The sequence below is a fragment of the Acyrthosiphon pisum genome, chromosome A3 (assembly GCF_005508785.2).
Source record: "Acyrthosiphon pisum isolate AL4f chromosome A3, pea_aphid_22Mar2018_4r6ur, whole genome shotgun sequence".
NCBI classification, from domain to species: Eukaryota; Metazoa; Arthropoda; class Insecta; order Hemiptera; family Aphididae; genus Acyrthosiphon; species Acyrthosiphon pisum.
In genome coordinates, this window is record NC_042496.1 from 17623925 (window position 1) to 17630438 (window position 6514).

The window sequence follows — 6514 nt, forward strand, 5'->3', positions numbered from 1 at the left end:
ATAAGTCCGATTGGGTCTCCTTTGGCGCTTGCAAAGTCGCAAATCCATACATATTTTTCCGACTATGTTTTGATACACTTCCCACACGCGTACTAGTGATCGTTGCTGCGTCAAATGATAAAATTAGACGTCTATAATAGATACGTTTTTAAAATAAAAACATTCAGAATTAGGTAATTTTCAGAAATTAATGGAATAATAAGCAATAATTATTATTAATGAAGTTGTAACTACAATATTTAATTTAATTACATACAATTTTATTATGTATGTTTTGATGATTCTTCATGCTCAATCCCCCTTTTCTTCATTAAAACAGTTATTTAAATCAAGCCGAGTTCTGTACAAACGAATATAGTAAGTTGAAGTCATAACATTATTTGAGAAATATCCGTCACTATTACAACATGACGTATAATAATATTTTATGTTGCTTTCAGTTAAGCAATTTTACATTTTTACAAAATAATCATTTTAAACGTATATAATATTAGTGTACCTAATAAAATGTGTTGTTGTTAATTATTTTTAGGGTTTGGTTTATAACACAAATATAAATATAACACATTCAATATAATGATATGCTCGACAACTACTGTACAGCAGAACGGTGCCAACTTGTTACCAACTTTTATTATTTTTGCGTGATTCATTCATTTGTACCTCCTGCATCAATTTTTTTATTTTTTTTCATAAATCGTGAATGAATTCAAACTATTATGCATGAAAAAATGAAATAAAATTTCAATATTAATTGCTTATACACCAATATCGACGAAATCGGGTAAAGTGGGTGGGCCGACTTCAAAACTGTGCAGATAGCTCGTATCTGAACTTTGGAAGACTCGCGGGACCAAGCTTACAAACTCTCGCAAATAAATACCATACCAAGATTTTGATACTAATCTTGACGAAATCGGGCGAAGTGGGTGGGTTACATGAAGTTTGCCCACTTTCCAATAGATTATGTAAAAGATACTCGCAAATTCTAGTAGTATACCTACTTGTAAATTCTCGAAAATTACTCACAAAATATTTGCATAATTTTCATATTCATATGTGTACATGTCGGTAGGCCAAGTTCATATAGGTGTAATTACTACAATATATTAAAATTATATAAATAGAGTTAACATTTTAAATAAAAAAACATTTAATTATTTATAAATTAATTTTTTAGCATTTTTAGCCACGTTGTTATATTTGTATAGTCCTATTGGTATTCTATTATTATATAGAATTACTATAAATTATACTAAAAATTACTAAATATAATTAAGTAATATATAAGTAAGGACTAAGGAGGGAAATTATAGTGGCGTAATTAAACAGTATAAGTTTAAAATGAATTATGATAACATGGTAGAAACAATTTCTAAAGGTGAATTTTTGTTTTTCACAGTTTCTGCAGATATTTTCATTCTAGAGTGGGTAGGATTATCTAGAACCTTGGTTGTTAAGACTTCTATGATACTTTTTTTTTGGTAGAAAGAAAAGATTGTTTCTTATCGTGAACGATTAGTTTTATCTTTTTACGAGAAAAGCCTGTATGATATTTTAATATTTTATTATATTATAATTTAAAAAAAATATATTTTGAAACGAGTATTTTGAAAAATGTAATATATATTTAGCAAGAGTAGAAATTATTTTCACAATTTTTCATTAGATATACGCACGATGGTAGGTTCCAAAATTCATTAGTAACCGAAAAAACATTGATTTACGATCTCCGCGAATACGTATTTTTTTTACATCACATCACATCACTATTTCACAGTATCTACATAATGTGGGTATGTATATTAAAACCAAATGTGAAAAACATATTATATTATATTCATGACGTTTTGACACAACATTATATCCTTCAGGTGCATCCCCGTATAGGCGTAAAATATTCATTTTGAAATTCGATATATTTTATACAATCTCTCTGTAATGTATTCTATATTTAGCCAGGGAACTATACACAAATGGGTTATTCAAATAGGTATACATTTTGTATTATATTTTGTAATTGAAATATTTTTAATGAGTAAAACAATGAGTAATATTCTGACAATGATTTGTCCTCTTTGAAAGATTGTTAACGTATTGGCGTATTGTTTCAAACGGACGTATTTGTTATAAAATCGTGTGACAAAACTAAACAAAAAAAAAAAACCAGATAACTCCAACAAAGTCTATCGCATACACACCCGTCATAATAATATTACCATTATTATTATACATCGATTTGACGTCACGCGCTCGAGTGTCGTATATTATATTATCCTATTGTGTTTCATCTTTCATACATAGACAATAGACATATATACGTTCATTAGTATTTTGATTCTAGCTCCAACTAGATATCAATTATTTACCTAAAACTACCCTAAAAATTGAAAAGCGAAACATTTTTACTTCTCCAAAAGTTTATGACAGAAAGAAAAAATAAACACATATGGAAGGCTCGGGGACCATGTCCGAACGAACGCAATTGTGAACGGAGCGGTGAGTAGTCGGTACAATGAGAGCACGCGATTGTAAATCGCACACACTTTTGGGAAGTACGACTACGGCTTTTGTACTATTATTTCAACCATGGTTGGTTGATCACGAGAACGCTAACGATTTTGCTTAATATGTGGATTACCAACACGAACTACGGCGGTGGAGTAGGTACATTTGGCCGAGACGATGTATCGCTGTTACGATAACAATATACGAAAAGCTTGCAAAACCAGACCATACTAAAAGTCGCTGGTGACTAGGTCGAACGACACACGGGTACGAAGGACCAGACAGTCGCTACCTTGACCCGTATCACGGAAGAAATAGATTTTTTCGGGTACTGCAGGCTTATCGGGCACCAAAAATAATAATATTTTCGAAAATTGATCACAATACTCGCCGAGCTAATGCCGATCAACCTCTGAGACATGCTAGTTCCCACCGTAATGATGAAAGCTGTCCAGTTGGCCTTATTCGTGAACATCCCCTTATACCAGAGGATATATACTTATTCATCCCGCGGATACTTTAAGTGTTCAAATTATTTTTACGGCTCCCAAATTATTATGAAAAATTGAAACAATACAGACACAATATTATAGCCAATACAATATCTGTGATAATAATAGTGACTTTAGTACTAGAAATAAAACTTTAAATAGTCGGATATTGTCGGGTTTCATTATCGTTTCCAATGTTTCCATAATCGCTTTAATGATTATAAATAATATTTTTATTAATTATAGTTAACCAACATTAATTTTTGTTTCCAGTACTTTGACGTGGCTCCCTTCAACAACTCTTGCGACACCCCTGTGAACCGTGACGCGCAGTTTCAATACATCTGCCCTATACGATTCCTTTGACTGCATCTGCTTGGTGACCGTCTCCACGACGATCGCCAACTCGTCCGTAACTTCATTCTTGGCTCAGATACGCCTGAGCGATTTCCCGACTTGATCCCGCCAATTTTTCTGCATCGGGTAGTACGAATTATCAAATATTTTCAAATTTCGAAATATTTAACTGTGTAGTTGGCGATTCTTTACCACCCAGATTTCACTAGTTTCTAACTTAAGTTTCACAATTACAAAAAAGGGAAAATATTAAATAATTATTAAATTGTGGCCCCCATGGCCCCACCAACAATATTTGCTATAACAGACAGCTGAGGGAACAGTGTACATGGCTACTTGTACAAGTGCTTAAGTATTGGCGTACTAATCAAGTAGGTAAGCCAGTCATGTGAACACCCAAATGGCGCCCCTGGTCGAATGTACAATATTATTATCGTATTTGGCAAGTTGGTACACCAGTCGTGCGGGAATCCTGCTTTAAGCTAAAGTTTGGCAACAATTATTTATGCTATTAATTATTTATATTTTTTTCTTTAAATGTGTACAATTATTTAACAATGAAAGAAATACGGTTTTGTAATTAAATATTTCATTTGTTTGTCCAATTCTGAAGCATTAATAATAATAAGGACAATCGATTTTGAAAATAATAATTGTATTTATTGTATTATGTATTATTGTATTTTTTTTTTCCTTATATTCATCGATTTGGAAAGTTTAATTTTATGATTTCAACTGATTTTACTGTTAATATGACTCTCCTGATGAACAATTTATACTTTTGTAGGCTTATTTTCTACTATAAGCTATTATTACCATCAGTATTGTATTCAAATAACAATAGCAATAGTATTTTAAATGCTTTAAGAAACAAACATTCAAATACGTATTATTTATTCATTGAAAAATAGTTTTTTTCTTAACCCAAAAAATTGTTATAAACAAAATATTATAATACATTTATTTGTATGATTGTTACTATGTAGCATTATATTATTTTTTGTTCAATTAATACTTGTGTGTACATTTAATATGTTTATGTATTCACCTTAATTTTTAACTATTTAAAAACGTACATAAATTAGTGAGAAAAAATGTATATAATATTCTAAGAGTATTTGAATATAATTTTTAAAAAGTATTCAAATAAACATTCTGAATACTTTTTTTATCCATTTATTAGAATATAAAATAAAAGTACTTATTTTTTACAAGAATGATTACCCTATTATCTGTTATTAAACTAACATAGAACACTTATCTGTTTTATAATTATACATTTATACCATCATACTATAGTATGGAAATAAAACCAAAGTAGGAAAACACATCTTGACAGTGTTGGAATTCTAGGTTTCTGTACTTTATAAAAGAAAATAATAATGTAAAACTATATTAAAATTGTAACTACACGACAAAATTTGAATTTTTTTATGTATTCAACCATAGTCAAGTTTCAAAAGAATACACCATGAAGAAAAATTAACCTGGAAAACCAACATTAAACAAGGATACACAAGGATAAATTAATTGTATACACCATATTAAATCGTATAGCTCAACCTTGCACTTTGCAGTAGAAATTTTCTTTCTACTAAAATATAGAAATAATAAAACCGCATGCTATAATAACCTCCCCGTAGTATGCGCTGCTGCACTCCTAGAAAATTTCAAACTCTCCAAGATAAATTCCTGAGAAACAATTAAAAAATGATTGGCTTATGCAAAATAAACAGCTTGTTTAAAATTAATCTTGATCTATTTTGTGTGACTAGATGTTTAATAAACTATTTAAATTCACTGGAATTTGGCCTTTTGGTTGATGGGTAATAATATTACAATATAACACTTTGTTTAAAACTTGAAAATTGCTCAGGGTTTTGCACCCGATCAACTCGAACCCGTAACACTCTTATAAATACCCTTAAAAATCAAACCTTTTGAATTTGAAACACATAAAATGACAATTATTTGCCAAAACACGCGATTTAACTGAAACCCGAATAAAACATCCCGAAAACCCGAAACTCAATAATTGTTTATTTTAAAAAAATGAAAAATAATTATTATAGATATTTATTTCTGAGGTTCTGTCACTGGACAGTCTCCTCTTCATGTGCTTCATGTCTTTCTTTAATCACTATCATCATTGTTACTTATTGTTTTATGTGTAAACAGATTGTAATATATTTTTAATAATAAAAAAAAAAAAAGATATTTATTATTAAACAAAGGTGAATTTATCCTCAATATTTCTTGAGAGCCGGGGAGCAACTAGCTGTGTTATTTTGATGTTGTCCCGAAAAATATCTTACTTGTGGTATATAAATTTACATTTTACGTCATACAACTAATCACTCCTATAATTTTTTTTAATTTTAACACTGGTATATTTAATATTAACCCATATTTCCGGATAATAACGATTATTAACAACCAAATGTTTATTTTAATCTTTTAATCTGGTGGTTGAACACCCGAATACATCCAGATAAATTATTCAAAGACTTGAAATGACTACATTTTTTACATACCTAGTCATTTTACTATACCTTCATGTAGTAAAATGTAATAAAACTACTTATAGGTAAATCTGACAGCCATTGTACCAAGCTCTAATATTTGTTAAATCAAAAAAATTGGTAATCTCCGATTAATTAGTAAATAATAAATACGCTCATAATATTATGTTTAGGAACGTTATTTGTTAAAAAAAAAAAAAACACAACTCATCATTAAGAGGAATTCCCATTTTTCTATTTTCCTTGTATATCTTGTTCTACTTTGGTAAATAAATATCAATGCATATTATTATTATAACTGAACATTTTAAATGCGTTTCTATTTATAAGGTATAATGATAATTATATAATATAGTAAAATGTTAGGAAATCATATTATTATATGTACCTACGTCCTACACAAATTTGATGAATTATAATAATAAAGTCAAGTCACGATAACTAGAAACTCGAGGAGAATAAAAATAAATTACCTTATGAATTTGTTGAGTTATATACGTAGGTAGGTACCTCAAACGAAACTTAAAACCACTTCAAGCGGCAAGAAAAAAATGAGTCATCGAGGTTTTCGAGATATTTGGAATTGGCCGTATATTACATAAATATAAAATACATAATTATATTTCTATATATTTC